Raw genomic sequence first — 16,279 nt, forward strand, 5'->3', positions numbered from 1 at the left:
GGCCTTGTCCTTCTAAGAAATTCCTTCTTCCATTATGCTCAGAGTAGCTCTGCTTTCCTGACTGGACCCTGACTGGAGCAAGGGATATTTCATCGAGACCGCAGTAAGGCCACAAGACCTATCCCTACTTCCCAGTGGAGAGAAACCCTCTGCACAGTGTCCATGTGTCCACTAGGATTCGAGACTTTGTCTCTTGGACAGGGATTACTATTTCTATCTGTTCAGACCTGTGCCAGGCAACGTCAGTGATAAGACAGCCTTTAGCCTATTGGAATTCACAATCTAATTCTGCAGGTAAGACCCATTTAACAGATATTAAAATCCTACCCTGAGCAGTAAACCAGGGTCTTGCTCCTCAACAGGTGCATAAGACAACCCATTAGAGTATGGGAAAATAATATAAATGTTACTGATATTTGTTTTACATCATTCTTTTAATTTCTGTCTTGGGGTAGAGGGACCCCACACAGAGGGAGAGAGTAGACATTGCCTCTCCCAGCCCCCAGCAACACAGCTCTTTTTCCTTTTGCTAATGGCCCCTTTCGAGAGAGATCATGCCCTCCAAAAGCAATGGCAACAGACCTGCTGCTTTGTTTCTGCTCTGAAATGGTGGCATTTGCTATTTCACAGTGAGCAGGTGGCTTTCTTCCCCAAAGGATGGCTCTCATACATCCAGGTTTCAGGCGGTACCTGAGTCAGCTCAGAGTTAAAGCCCAGAGGCTTTGCTTGCCCAGGCCAGCCGCTGATGTCGGCTCCCTGCCCCGTGGGAAGTGGTTTTCTGTTTATTTTAGTTGGTTTAGCCTTTTTTGTTTCCTTGTGCAATTTCAGCAGCTTGGCTAAACAAGTTATTCTAAGTGTCCAGACACCCAGGTCTTCTGATTCTGAGGTTGTATTCCCATCGCTCCTTATCATTGTTTTTGACTCTTACTTCTTGGCTGTGTGCCTGCCTCCTACTGACCTCCACTGAGAGGGAAGCAAAAAGACACCATGGCTAGCTGGCCAGACATCTGTCCCAATCAGATTCCTAGGCGATCGTTAAGTAGAACCGCAAAGTGGAAGCCATATGAGTGTATAGTCTTTTCTATTCCTGTGGTAACTATATACCAACTTGTTTCATTGTTTCAAAGTGATTTTCATTTGTTCATTTATTCAACAAATTTTTAATCTTATTTTATTTTATTTTATTTTATTTTTTGAGACAGGGTTTTACTGTCACCCAGGCTGGAGTACAGTGGCACATCATGGCTCACTGCAGCCTCAACTTCCCTGGGCTCAGGTGATCCTCTCACTTCAGCCTCCAGAATAGCTGAGACAACAGGCACGCGCCCACCATGCCCAGCTAATTTTTTCTTTTTTTTGAGACGGGGTTTCACCATGTTGCCCAGGCTGGTTTCGAACTCCTGAGCTCAGGCAATCCGCCTGCCTCAGCCTCCCAAAGTGTTGGGATTACAGGCGTGTGCCACTGTGCCAGGTTTGACAAATATTTATTGTACTTACTATGCACCAGGGATTGTTTTAGGCCCTAGAGATAGTGCTAAACAAACTGCAAAAATCTCTCCCCTCATGAATATTTAAAACTGGTATTGTTGATATCTTCTTATATGTTTATTTCCTGCTTCTCCCAATAGACTAGAAATTCTCTGAGAGAAGGGACAAATTTTCGATGTCTGGTTCTTGCTAGAATGTTCAATAAATACACATTTGCTGCTTGGCTGACTGAAGTTCTTACTTATTCAGGCTGACCTTAAACTTAAAAAAAAATAATGGTGTTATCATCACCACAACAATATTTGCACCTTCAGGAAATACTAAAGGCTCACCCAGTATTAACTCCAATTCTCATAACCGTCTTTGAGTGAGGACAGTTGTAATCCCATTTCGTGGCCAAGAAAACCAAGGCCCTAGTTAAACTGGGCAGCCAGATTTGAACCCAGCTCTCTTTCTCCACAGAGCTGATGCTCTGTGCTGCACTGGCCCTTGTCTGTAAGAGCTTCGGTGGCAGGAACATGGCCTTCTTCTTCACTGTGCACCCAACCCAGTTCCTAGAAAAGGAGCTGGGACCCGGTTGTGCTCATTAAATATGCTGAGATTTGTAAGCAGTCGCTGTGTCAGGCCCAGCTGGTCCCCATTCTGCTAAACTGTAGGCACAGGATCTAGCAATCTGCAGGCACAGATGAGCTTCATTCTGTGAACCAAGTCCAAGGGTTCCTTGGAGCCCCATTTCCCACTAGGTGTTGTCTGATGTACCTGGGAGTGAGCCGAAGGCTCCTGAAGATGCATAAACCTCACCTTCTTCTTTGGACCTTCCTGCAAAACTCCTTCCCCCATAGGCCCTCCTCCTTGGGTTCCCAAAGTTCCCATCAGCTTGGGTAATTGGGGTCCCTCATCCACCATGAGATCTCTCCTCTGAGGACCTGGACTCTTGCTCTTCTTTCAGCAGAGGACTAGGGGCCTGCCTAACCCACACACACCTACCTTCCCAGCCCAGCACCCACCACTGGATTACTCCCACACTGCACCCTACCTGGAGCCTCTGCATCTCTTCACAGAAAATCAAATCTTTGCACATTGGTGCCAAAATAGAGTCTCAGTTTGCCTTGTCCCTCTGCCACTGAGCATCTGACTATCCTGCTCACAGGCCAATTTTACCCCCGAGTCAGTTCCTCCAGCCCTGGCTGCCATTATTTGCATGTTCACCTCCCTGGGACTGCCTGCTCTTGAGGCTTTGGTGGACCAGGGGTGGACCTGAGCACCCAGCACTTTGACAGTCATGACATCCCTGCTGACTGCAGTGCTCAGGTGACAAGTGACACTCATGACCTTTCTTTTCAGCACATGTGTCCTGTTCCCTAGTGGCTACTCCCAATTGCCATAAAATTTGTCACTCTAGGTCACTTGATTCACTTTAGCAAGCTTGCTTTGCTACTATCCGAGGAACACTGAATTGGGTCCCAGGTAACACTGGTTCCATGCCTCCATGCTCCTTGGCGGCACGCATGACTCAGGTAAGTCATCTAGGACAGAAGCTAAAGTTGGCTTATATGCTTAACCACTTCAGGCTAAGAAACGCTCCTGTAAGTTTTCTGCAGAAGCCCATTAAAAGAACCTCTTACTGACAGGATCCCCAACATGTCCCCAGAATCAAGTGGTTCAGAGTAATTCCAGAGTGCTGACTCAAACCCCAGTCCCTCCTTTTTCCCATTGCTCACTTTATCCAGCTCGGCTTTGTTGGTCCTCCAAAGTATTTCCCAAATTGTGTCCTGAAACTGCTACCCTTCAACTAAGAAAAGAAAATTCTGGCTTAGACAAAGCTATCCTGTCATCTTTTGGTTCCTGTTGGGATTGGCTTCAGGACCTTCTTTGGACACCAAAATTTATGGATGCTCAAGCCCCTGATATAAAATGATGTTGTATTTGCATATAACCTATGCACATCCTCCCATATGCCTTAAATCATCCACAGATTACTTGTGATAGTTAACACAAAGTAAATGGTATGGAAATTATTGTTGTACCATATTGTTTAGGGAATAATGACAAGAAAAAAGTCTGTGCATGTTGAATACAGACACAATTTTTTTTCTCAAAAAAAATTTTTTTTTTTTTAAGATGGAGTCTCGCTTCTGTCGGGCAGGATGGAGTTCAGTGGTGCAATCTCGGTTCACTGCAACCTCTGCCTCCTGGGTTCAAGCGATTCTCCTTCCTCAGCCTCCCGAGTAGCTGGGATTATAGGCACGCGCCACCACACCCAGAAAATTTTTGTATTTTTAGTAGATACGGGGTTTCACCATGTTGGCCAGGCTGGTCTCGAACTCCTGACCTCAGGTGATCCACCCGCCTTGGCCTCGCAAAGTGCTAGGATTACAGGCATGAGTCACCGCACCCAGACTTCTCAAATATTTTTGATCCACAGTTGATTGAATCCATGGATAGGGAGAGCCAACTCAATGACTGTTTTTGTTTTTTCTTAACTGTAGGACTTTTTAGAGCCTTTACTATGATTATGGTTTTTCTCAAAACCATATATATAGGTAAACTTGCATATTTTGTGTGCCAGGTTTGAAGAAGTGGATAGTTGTGGAGAAGTGTGATTGCACAAAGGGGGTATGATCTAATGGTGATAAACTGGGGGAACTTAGCAAGGCCTGTTTGTTCAGATTCTTCCTTGTGTCTTCAAAGAAAAGGATATTCCTTTCCTCCAGGTATAAGGGGGTCACCTCTCTTTTTTTGAGATGGAGTCTCACTCTGTCCCCCAGGCTAGAGTGCAGTGGCCCGATCCTGGCTCACTACAACCATCACCTCCCAGGTTCAAGTGATTCCCCCACCTCAGCCTCCCGAGTAGCTGGGACCACACGTGTGCACCACCAAGTCTGGCTAACTTTTTTGTATTTTTAGTAGAGATGGGGTTTCACCATGTTGGCCAGGCTGGCCTCGAACTCCCGACCTCAGGTGGCCTGCCCACCAGTCATTTGACCTGCTTCAGGGGAGAAGGGCAGGGAAAAGGAGAGAGTGACCTTCTTGCTTCTGCTGTTTTCTCAATTATTTTGGGAATCGTGCCCTGAATCCAGTCTGCAGCCAGCCTAGAATTTGGCTGTGTATACAGGAACCCAGGAAATGAAGGAAGTGCCAACAGAGAGATGGGAAGTGGTGGCAGGGTCAGATTCAAACTCTGGCCTACCCCATAGTGTATTACCCAAGGCCTGGTGGTATGCACATGTCGATGAATAACCTGCCTCCGCTATGTCAATGCTTCTAACTGTTGTTCAGTTAACCCACTAAAAAGAAAAACAGAATCAGACATCATGTGCCTCACAATGGAAAAACACAGCATCTAGTATACTTACTAAAAAATCGAACCTGAATTTCATTAGGTCTCCATATCTAATGATTAATTTGTATGAAATTCAGGGGAGAGAGAATTATGTTAAGAGAGACCATGGGGAGGCAATTAGCAAAATCCAGAATTAAGAAACTGAATAAGACAATTGATTGGTTTCTCCAACAAATATACTGCATTTTTTTTAAAGGAGGGAAATGTGTAGAATTAGAATGAGACTAGAACCATATCAACCAAATGCAATGTGTGAGTCTTGTTTGATCCTGATTCAAATAAACCAACTCTAAAAATATTTTTGAGGCTATCAGGGAGATTTAAGCCCTGACTAAATAGCTGGTAATAATAAAGAATTATTGGCTGGGCACAGTGGCTCATGCCTATAATCCCAGCACTTACGGAGAACAAGGCAGGAGGATCACCTGAAGTCAGGAGTTCAAGACCTGTCTGGCCAACATAGTGAAGCCCTGTCTCTACTAAAAATACAAAAGTTAACTGGGTGTGATGGCACACATCTGTAGTCCCAGCTAGTCAGGAGGTTGAGGCAGGAGGATCATTTGAACCCAGGAGGCAGAGGTTGCAGTGAGCCAAGATCATGCCATTGCACTCCAGCCTGGGTAACAGAGCAAGACTCTATCTAAAAAAAAAAAAATTTATTAGGTTGCACATCGTGGTTCACACCTGTCACACCTGTAATCACAGCATTTTGGGAGGCTGGGGCAGGAGGATCACTTGAAGCCAGGAGTTCGAGACCAATCTGGGCAACATAGCAAGACCCTGATGCTACAAAAAATTTAAATATTAGCCAGGTGAGGTTGCATGCACCTGTAGTCCCAGATACTTGGGAGGCTGAGGCAGGAGGATTGCTTCAACGCAAGAGGTCAAACTTACAGTGAGCTATGATCACTCTATAGCACTCAAGCCGGGTGACACAGCGAGACCCTCTCTCTAAAACAAAAAGAATTATTATTATTTTAGATATAATAAAGATATCATGGTTACATTGTTTAAGGCCTTATATGTTAGGGGTACATACTAAAACATAAATGAAACTGTATACAGTAATGTGTAGGATTTACTCTAAAATAACTCAGGGTAGGGGGAAATAGGTGAAGGTATTGGTGGAACAAAATCAGACAGCTACTAGTTAATAATTGTCAAAGCTGTTTATGGACACATTGTGGTTCATTATATGGTACTAGTCTCTCTGTTTGGAATTCTCCGTTACACCACATTTATTTATTTATTATTTATTTATTTATTGAGATGGAGTCTCGCTCTGTCGCCCAGGTTGGAGTGCAGTGGTGTGATCTCAGCTCACTGCAACCTCTGCCTCATGGGTGCAAGCGATTCTTCTGCCTCAGCCTCCTGAGTAGCTGGGATTACAGGCATGCGCCACCACATCCAGTTAATTTTTGTATTTTTAGTAAAGACAGGGTTTCACCATGTTGGTCAGGCTGGTCTCAAACTCCTGACCTCAGCTGATCCACCTGCCTTAGCCTCCCAAAATGTCAAGATTACAGGCGTGAGCCACCTTGCCCGGCCATTACACCAAATTTTAAAATTGTGTGCTAGGATTGGGGCGAATGAGTCGATCATCATCATGTGGGCTCCTGAAATTAGGAAAAAAAAATCAGTCTGCAGAAAATTTCCATTTCAAGGTTGTATTTGGCGATGCTTCAGAAATGGGCACAGAATTCAGAAGAGGAGCAGTGTGTGTCTTCAGGTGCTGGTGGTCACCATCAGTGCCTTGGCCTCAAGGAGGTGGCCTGCTTACAGGTCAGTGAATCTCACAGAGCCTCCCTCTGGGGTCCCAGATATTCTTCCAACTCTTTGCTGATTTCACAACCTGCCTGGAGACATCCCTAGCTGCTCCCTGCTGGACTGGTCCCAGTCCTGATGTTACCTACCATGTGTGTTACGGGGAGGGGGAAGGAAAGGAGACTTAGAGAGATAAATGTAAGGTACAGGAGCCCTCAAGACAGGAGGGTATGAGAAGGTTGTAACTGCTAATTCCTGACATGGAAGCATGAAAACCCTTGGAAGCTTAGAGGAGGTTTTGGTAGATCCTGTGATATGTGTGATAATCTAAAGCAGTGCCGCCGATGCTAACTCCTGCAGAAGTGAGGATAGGTTATGTCATGGCCACCCAGGGGGGCTGAGTTCCATGCCAGAGAAGAGAAGGAAATGAACTGGCCCTTACAAGGAATTCTAGCTTCAGCTCAGCTACAAAGTTACCCAGCCTTCGATGACCTCATATAGAACGCCTCCCTATTTGAGGGAGGGAGGAGAAAGATTTCAGTCTCTTGGTCAGAATTTTGCCCAGCTCCAGAGCTGTCAGAGATAAACGAACCCAACCTCACATTCAGATCCTCAGATGAAGCTTTCTGGAGAAGCCAAAGCCAGAGCCCTCCAAGTTCGAATCAGTGCCCAAACATGAATTACAATGATGGATATTATAGAAGAAGCCATTCCCAGTGATAACTGTGGGAAATCCGTGGCCTGCCTCACTGTAGGAGTAACATAGCCAAGACTCATTTCCAGCTCATCACTGAAGGCATTGTGGTTCATAAAGAAAAGGAAGGTACTTAGCTGTACAAGTTTGTGCAGCTTGGATGAGCCCGAAGCCTTTTTTCTGGTACAGTGGACCTTGGTATTTGAAGAATTAACATTCCAGAGTCACCTCTTCTCAAGGAAATCCACTTGGGCCTTTTGGGTAGGCATAAATTTGAATCCCAGGTTACCAGACATGGATGCAAATCACTTAGCCAAGGAACAGATCCAGCTGGCTAACCACCTGGCACCTGCATCACCGTGCAGCCTTACACTCTTGTGCCTTACAGCTCAGGTGCCCTTTATGGGGAAAATGTTACATTATGATATTCTTTTTTTTTTTTTTTTTTTTTTTTTTTTGAGACTGAGTTTCACTCTTGTTACCCAGGTTGGAGTGTAATGGCGTGATCTCAGCTCACCTCGACCTCTACCTCCCTGGTTCAAGCGATTCTCCTGCCTCAGCCTCCCGAGTAGCTGGGTTTACAATAATGTGCCACCACGCCTGGCTAACTTTGTATTTTTAGTAGAAACAGGGTTTTTTCATGCTGGTCAGGCTGGTCTCGAACTCCCAACCTCAGGTGATCTGCCAGGCACGGTGGCTCATGCCTGTAATCCCAACACTTTGGGAGGCCGAAGTGGGTGGATCACGAGCCCAGGAGTTCAAGATCAGCCTGGCCAACATAGTGAAACCTTGTCTCTACTAAAAATACAAAAATTAGCTGGGCATGGTGGCGGCCTGTAGTCCCAGCTACTTGGGAGGCTGAGGCAGGAGAATCCCTTGAACCCAGGAGGTGGAGGCTGCAGTGAGCCGAGATCACACCACTACACTCCAGCCTGGGTGACACAGCGAGACTGTCTCAAAAAAAAAAGAAAAGAAAAAAGAAAAAAAGAAAATCCAGAGGTTTTGGGTTAAACCATTTGCAAACATCACAAGCCTACTGTACAAAACTCATTCTCACTCTGTTTGGTTTTTTTTTTTTTTAATTTTTGTTGGGAAATAGTATCATTCAAGCATCTTTCAGAAGCAAAAAGAAAAAAAGAAAACAACCATTCTTTGGTTAATGTATTTATTTATTTATTTATTTTTATTTCTTATTTTGTTTGAGACGGAGTCTTACTCTGTCACCCAAGCTGGAGTGCAATGGCTTGATCTCGGCTCACTGCAACCACCGTCTCCCAGGTTCAAGCGATTCTCCTGCTTCAGCCTCCAGAGTAGCTGGCATTACAGGCACACGACACCACGGCTGGCTAATTTTGTATTTTTAGTAGAGACAGGGTTTCACCATGTTGGCCAGGCTAGTCTCGAATTCCTGACCTCAGCTGATCCACCTGCCTCGGCTTCCCAAAGTGCTGGGATTACAGGCGTGAGTTACCACGCCCGGCCTCTTTGGTTAATGTGAGCAAAAAAAAGGGATTTATGAGAAAGATACTGGGAGTAGCTCACTAAATCAAGTGAAGCTTAAACCATCAATTCTCTGTCAGGACGTAAATGAAGGTAACCTTGGGAGCTATTGCTCCTGGCACTGGAGCACTATCATGAGACGACTCTGCTCAAACTGACTTGTCTATTTCAGTCACGTTTTCAAATAGCCAGGAGAGAGAATGTAGCTGGCCAGCTTGACAGGTGTCTCTAGCTTTGGCCAGAGAACAGGATAGGGAGCACCAACATAATCACTGAGAGATCAGTTGTAAGCCAGAAGCCACTGCAGGTTGTGTCTACTAGAGAAAGAAGGACCTGCTAGAGAAAGAGGGATCCTGCCCCAATGATGGAAGACAGCTGAAGCTGTAGATTAATTAAAAAAAAAAAAAAAAAGTAATCAAGCATCTTGCAGAAGCTGTGATTCTGGTTTGTAGCACAGTCCTCCCCACCGCCGCTGCTCTCTACTCATCTGGTAGATCTGGCCCTTCCTCTCCCATGCTCCTCACCCAGCCCCATGCAGAGGCAGAGGTCTTCAAGAGCTATTCTCTTGGCATCCATTGCAATGAAACTGCCTCTGATGGGAGAGAGGATAGCTTGAGGTACATATGGCCAGGCAGCCCACACTCCATCAATGTCTGGCCCTGAAAAAAGCAACCCCATCCCTAGCTACATGAAAGCTTTTCTCCCACATGGACCATCACTTGATCTTCCTTATCCATCTCTCACCTGGGAATGATCCACCTGAGAAACATGACAGCAGCCATTGCCATAGCTGTTGCTAGGTACCCCAAGTTCTGGTTCGGATGGGACCCGGGAACTGGCATGAAGTGCTTCCAGAGCAATAACCCATTCATCTCAGGGTGAATCAAAATACAGCATGCTGGCTGGATCCTCATCTCTTTGATGAGAAACAAGTAAGTTTAACAAGTCAGAGCAAGGGAGAAAGAAACAAGTTAAAGAATTTTCATACAACTTTAAGACTATGGAGTTCAATGGTAAAAATGTTAAAAGTTGAAGGTTTTTAAACTAGCCCTACTACTTCAACGCCACTGTTCCTGCCTATGTTAACAAGCCTATCCTATGGCTGGGATTATTATTATTATCATTATTGTCATCTTTAACACCCAAGATTTATTAAAAAGTGCATTAATGTACCAGGCACTATATTAAGCCCCTTCAACATATCATCTTACCTCATCCTTTCAGCAGCTCAGTGATGGGGGTATATTATCATCCCCATTTACAGATGAGGAAAGCGAGCTCCAGGGAGGTTAAGAAACTTGCCCTACGTACCTTTTGCAGGTGAGTGGTGGAACCTGGATTTGCCTGACTGCAGTACACAACCTCTTAACTGCTCTAAAATCTTATATAAAGAAAATCTTATGTGACTACTACAAAATCTTATATGTAACTACTACAAAATCTTATATAAAGAAAAACTGGTCTGCTTAAAATGGAGTTGGCACTTTGAACATAATTGAACATAATGATTCAATGTTGCTACATGCAGAGGAACCTCCATGTCTTCTTCAGGCTAGAGACAATGTGGTAAGTCATTTGGGGCTTGCACATATTGCACTGAGGATCAAATCTCCAGGCCCTGGATAAATGATGGCTAACCTCATCCTTACTCTGTCTTAGCATGACAGCTAGGCTCCAACACTAACCCCTAGTAAACAGACTCTTCAATTCAACTTATTGATGCACTGTGAAGACGTCCGACTCCATTGCAACAATCCTGGGAGGATGCTCGGAGCTCTCCCCTGCCCGTTAGGGGCTGTAAGTTTGTGCAAATAACCATAAAATTAAACCCACCCAGGGAGGGCCATTGATTTCCAATTGGCACAGTTCGCCAGATGCTGTTTGGTCTAAGAACTGCCTTGACCTCTAGTAGTGACGCCGCCTGCCCTTGGCTTTGCAGGGTGTGTTCCCAGCAGGGAAGGCCTCTCCACTAATGCTTGCTGCTGGAACTTGGGCTGAAGACGTGGTGGGTTCCCCATATGTTGCAGGGGAGAGGCCAGCCACACCCGGCAATGGATTCACCCTCTTATCCAACCCTGGGGCTGAAGCCACCCCCAGGAGATTATAGACGCTCCCACCCCCAACTAATTAAATAGGTGGCCTCCTGCTGTTAAAAGGGAATGAGGGCGGAAAAACAGAGGATGCCTGATTTAACTAGGACCTGAGTAAGTAGCTCACCAGCCGGACCCAGAAATCACCCATGCGTGCCTAAGCAGTCTCTAATGGGTCAGGGTGGTTCTATGCCTGAGATCTGGAGTTCTGCTTATTCTCAGCTGCCTTTGTACTTTCAAACCTGTAGTCCAAAACATTCATCATGGAAGCTTTACAAATTATTTAAAATAATATTGTTCTATTAATGAGTATATCTTATACAGCTATTATTACCACCAATCCTTGTGTTCAAACATTGGAATAAAGTGACTATTCAAAGACATTATTTGTTTCTTGTAGTACAACCTGAAGATGATTCTACCCCCTTCCACACACACGCCCACGCGCACGCACACACAAAGAGAGTAGGCTTCTGAATGATATCCATGCAATTATAAATTTAGATGGAAACTAAAATTGTGTTTCCAATTAAGGAAAGAAACCCCTTAGACTTCTTCAGTTCAGCTTAACAAGCGAGTTACTAATTGTTTCAGTTTTGGTTTAGCTACAAATCATTTAGAAGGAAAGAGGATCTGAGGTGCAAAGAGGAAGGCAGTTGTAATAATGGGAAATTGGACTAAATTAAAATGATCCTAAGTCACAGCACAACTAGGCCTCTTTGCCACCAACTTTTGACATTCTAATTAGGGTAAATGATTATGCAAATCCAGTCAGTCGCTCTTTTCCCTCCCAGCTGAAGTGCTTGTGATTGTTCAAGTGAGGACTGTTGGTGGCATAATTAAAGCTCTCCTAAAAATTAATTGAGAATCGGAGGACAACCTCCAAAGATGCCCTACTTTGTGGGCAGCCCAGCACAGCTGTCCTTTTGTCCTGCCTGCCACCAGGACGCCTCGAGTGTCCCCATCAAGTATAATAGAATGTGACACTCGAGGTGTTCTCAAGCCTCAGTCCTCATGAGTGGAGTGGAGGACGGGACAGCAGGAGTCCAGCACACCTAGGTCACCTCCTTCTGGGCATGTTAGCTGAGGAAACAGGGTTGGGGGGTGAACCCAAACACAGAGCACAGAGCACCTGGGTTTGGGGGCACCTATGAAATGAAATTGATCATGAGTTGATAAGTGTTGAAACGGCATAACATGTACTTCATTGGTTGGTGGCAGGGTAGGGTAAGTATAGTAATTTGCTTTGCTTTTGTATATGTTTAATATATTAATTTTTTAAAATTAATGCATGCACTGCCAAAAATAACATCTGTTATGGAGAGAAAGTTCTTATTAGCAAAAGTTAGCTTTTGGTTATCTTTTAATGGGGCAGAGTTCTGGAGATACTAATCTTTAAAAGTGGGTGTACTGTTCTATTACTTCTCCTTAATCACCTCTCATTACATCAACAACACATGCCCAGATCTGGCCCTTACTCTTCTCAGTTTAGCCCTAATGCTTGGAAGAACAAAGACTGAATGGCTAGGAAAGAAACCAAGCCAAGTGAGAGGCAGAAGAGCTCTATGTGGGGGAGAAAAGTAAGCGAGATCCCCAGGTAATCCAACCAGAGGATAACTGAGAGCTGACTGTGAATTACTTCTATATCATAAAAACCCAATACCATCCTATCTGACTTTAAAAGAAAAATAATTTCTGTAAAGCCCCTAAATTAAAAAAATTAAAAGTTCCAGAAAACCAAGGGGCAAACTCTCTACAGAGTAACAAGCTTCCCGGGACAGCAATGAGTAAGGATGCTGAGGGAGAAGCAGTTGATAGTTTCAGTTCTGTAGGTGGAAGTTTTTAAATCTGGGAGCCCCTTGGCTGTAGGAATCATACCACTGGATAGCTGCCAGCCTTGGAGATCACTCATCTTCCCTGGTGCAGCATGATGCTTTTTTCTTTATCTTTTAGGAGTATCCATGACTGGGGTAATTAATGAGCTCACAAAAAGCTGCTCCAACCAGGCTGTGCCCAATGTTTCCTAGCTTTGTTAGAAAAACTTGAGAGAATCAGTGTGGCCTAATTAATTGGTCTCAGGTAGTAACTAAATCAAAGATGTCTTGGGTACCCTGGGAAGCCAGAGTCTTCTCTTTCCTGAGAATCAATCAGCTCAAGATTGATGAAGGGCTGCTAAGGTCAGGCTTAGAAACACAAAACCATCTGCCAACTCTCTAGGGCTGGTATCTGCAGTAGAGCAATTTTAGAAGAACAGGTGTTCACTTTTAACTTACCTCTTCTTTTCGTTTATGCTGAAATCGTGATTTTTAGCTAGAAAGTACCTCCAGTTGGTTGATGAAATACACAAACTGTCTATTGTAACTTAAAATAACGTGGCCCAAAGGTATTGAGATAACTTCAGCTATTACCCAAAGTCATAGGCCGTGCATCCCTGAGAGTGGCCACTCTGGCCTCCCCAGAAGTATTTGGCAGCATCAGGAAACAGTGACTAGAAATCACTGCCCCAAGAAGATGAAGCCAAGGAACACTGTTTCATCCTCAGAATGATGCAGGACTGTGGAACGGATCCAATTTGGCCCATCTACTTTGCAAAGCATGCTCAAGAGCCATAAAGTCCTTGAAAGCTGACACTTAAATGTTGCTGGTTCCTTGAAAGTATCTTCTGGCTCAATAGTCTGAGAACATTTTCAAAAGTCTTTGATGATGAACTGTAAGCACATCCATATGTTTGGTGATGATGGTTCAATGACAGGAGGTGCCTTGGCTCAGTATAAAAAAGGTTCAAGATTTACATCAGGTTTTCTTCTTCTTCCTCTTTTTTTTGAGACAGAGTCTTGCTCTGTCACCCAGGCTGGAGTGCAATGGCGCGATCTCAGCTCATTGCAATCTCCGCCTCCCGGCTTCAAGCGATTCTCCTGCCTCAGCCTCCTGAGTAGCTGGGATTGCAGGCGCCCACCACCACGGCCGGCTAATTTTTGTATTTTTAGTAGAGACAGGGTTTCATCATGTTGGCTAGGCTGGTCTCAAACTCCTGACTTCAGGTGATCCACCTGCCTCGGCCTCTCAAAGTACTGGGATTACAGGTGTGAGCCACTACACCTGGCCAAGTTTTCTTTTTAGTGAAGGTATCCTTGTTCCTGCTAACCAGTTATGCTCCCATCTTCCCAAGAATATAAGAAACTTCCCAAAACTCATGTGGCAGATTCTATTTTCCAACGGTAGCTGCAGTTAAATATATCTCATCCTATATGCTCTTCTTACAATGTGATATTGATGCTTCTCTATCAAGAGGTTGGATTCATGTCCCTTGAGCCTCAATAGAACTTTGTAAATGCCTCCAACAGTAGAATGTAGCAGAAGCGAAAAGGTGTGAGTCTAAGTCACAAAAGGTGATACAGCTTCCACTTGGCTCCCTCAGGGCATGTGCCTTATGAGCTAAGCCAATGGGGAGGAAGTCCAGTGATCCTAAACCTTCCATGCTAGAAACATCATGTGAAGAGACCACATAGAATTAAAGATGCCCAAGGAGCTCTAATTGTTTCAGCTCCCGGCTATTTGAGTGTTCCCAACCCAGGCTCCAAACATGTGAGCAAACAAGCCTTCAGATGACCACAACCTCTGCCTTTGAGCCACCCAGGTGAAACCAAGATGAGTAGAGACAAGCTTTCCCCATTATGTCCTGTACAAATTCCCAACCCACAGAATCTGTATGTGTAATAAATGGTTGTTTTATGCCTCTAAATTGTGGGAGTAATTTGTTACACAGAATAGTAACCAGAACAATACTTGAGGGGTATTCCTTGAAGTGTGAAAGGGCATTAGGTTTGCAGTCATATAGCCTGGTTTTCAATCCAGACCTAACCACTTTACTGAGTGACCTTAAGAAGGTCAGTTTCCTTTCTGAGCATTGCTTTCCTCATCTATAAAATGGGGTTAATAATGGCTACCCACGCCGAGCACAGTGGCTGACGCCTGCAATCCCAGCAATTTGGGAGGCTAAGGCAGGCAGATCACTTGAAGTCAGGAGTTCAAGACCATCCTAGCCAACATGGTGAAACCCCATCTCTAATAAAAATACAAAAATTAGCCGGTTGCAGTGGCAGATGCCTGTAATCCCAGCTACTCAGGAGGCAGAAGTAGGAGAATCACTTGAGCCCGGGAAGCAGAGGGTGCTGTGAGCTGAGATTGTACCACTGCACTCCAGCCTGGGTGACAGAGCGAGACTCCATCTAAAAAAAATTTTTTTAAAATCGTTACCCAAATATACATCAAATTTTAAAATTAAGATGCAAAACAATGTGATTAGTAGGCCACCATTAATGTTAGACCTATGTATATGCACAGAGACATATGTACATAGACAAACATACCCACATTGATACATTTGTACATGTATAAACTTAACTAGGAGAATAAAAATTTGAGAGTGGTTGCCACTGAGGAAGGGAATGGTAGATTAGGGATCAGAGCTGGGAGGGAGACTTACTTATCACTGTGTATACTTTTGCATTACTTGAATCATCTATCAAATGTTTGCACTAATAATTTTGAAAGAAAGAAAGAAGGTTTTCAATAGGAGATTGAGGGGATTGGTTGAATAAATTGTGGTATAGCTATACTTTGGAATAAAGTTCAAACATTAGAAAGAATAAGCTAGAGCAAGAGCTAAAGAGTGCAGTGGCTCATGCTTGTACTGTTAGCACTCAGAAAAGTTAAGGAGGGTAGATCACTTGAGAACGGGAATTCATAGAACATGACTGACCATTACTTGGTAAAATCAAATCACTACTATAAAATGCAAAAACTCGATGGGCATGGTAAGCGCATGTTCATAAGCTTGATATATTAGTTATATGCCAAGCCTACTTGGGAGAATGAGACATGGAAGAATGTACCACATTGCCAACAACAATTTCATGGGATAGAGGATGGGGAGGGAGGAGGACTGGTTGGGGAAGGAAGAAGTGAGAGTTGGGGGGAAGAGGAAAAAGACTCAGTATTTGCAGATGGATCTCTGAGCAAATACAGGAGTAGAAAACTAAGCACTCAGCATTCAATAAAAGCCCTGAGATAAGGAGGCAAATCAGTACACGAGTGGAATACGCCTCACTGTGGACACACAGACACAGAAGGGATCCAAGGCGACAGAAACCAATCAGGGAGAGGAGAATATCTGTGCAAGCAAGCATGGTGGTAGCTTGGAATGGAAATCAGAGTCCAGACAGGGATAAGACGGCTCTCTTGCAGAGTATGGGGTGCAGAGATGTGAGATGGGTTAGGTATAGGAAGACTGATCAAATAAGTAAATATATTAAGGATAATGGAAATTAGGTTTCTCACTGATGGTGAAGGGAGTTACAAATGCAGAAAGGACTGGTCATGTTGAATTAGAATTGGAGG

Source organism: Papio anubis, chromosome 11 (genome assembly GCF_008728515.1).
Source record: "Papio anubis isolate 15944 chromosome 11, Panubis1.0, whole genome shotgun sequence".
Lineage (NCBI taxonomy): Eukaryota > Metazoa > Chordata > Mammalia > Primates > Cercopithecidae > Papio > Papio anubis.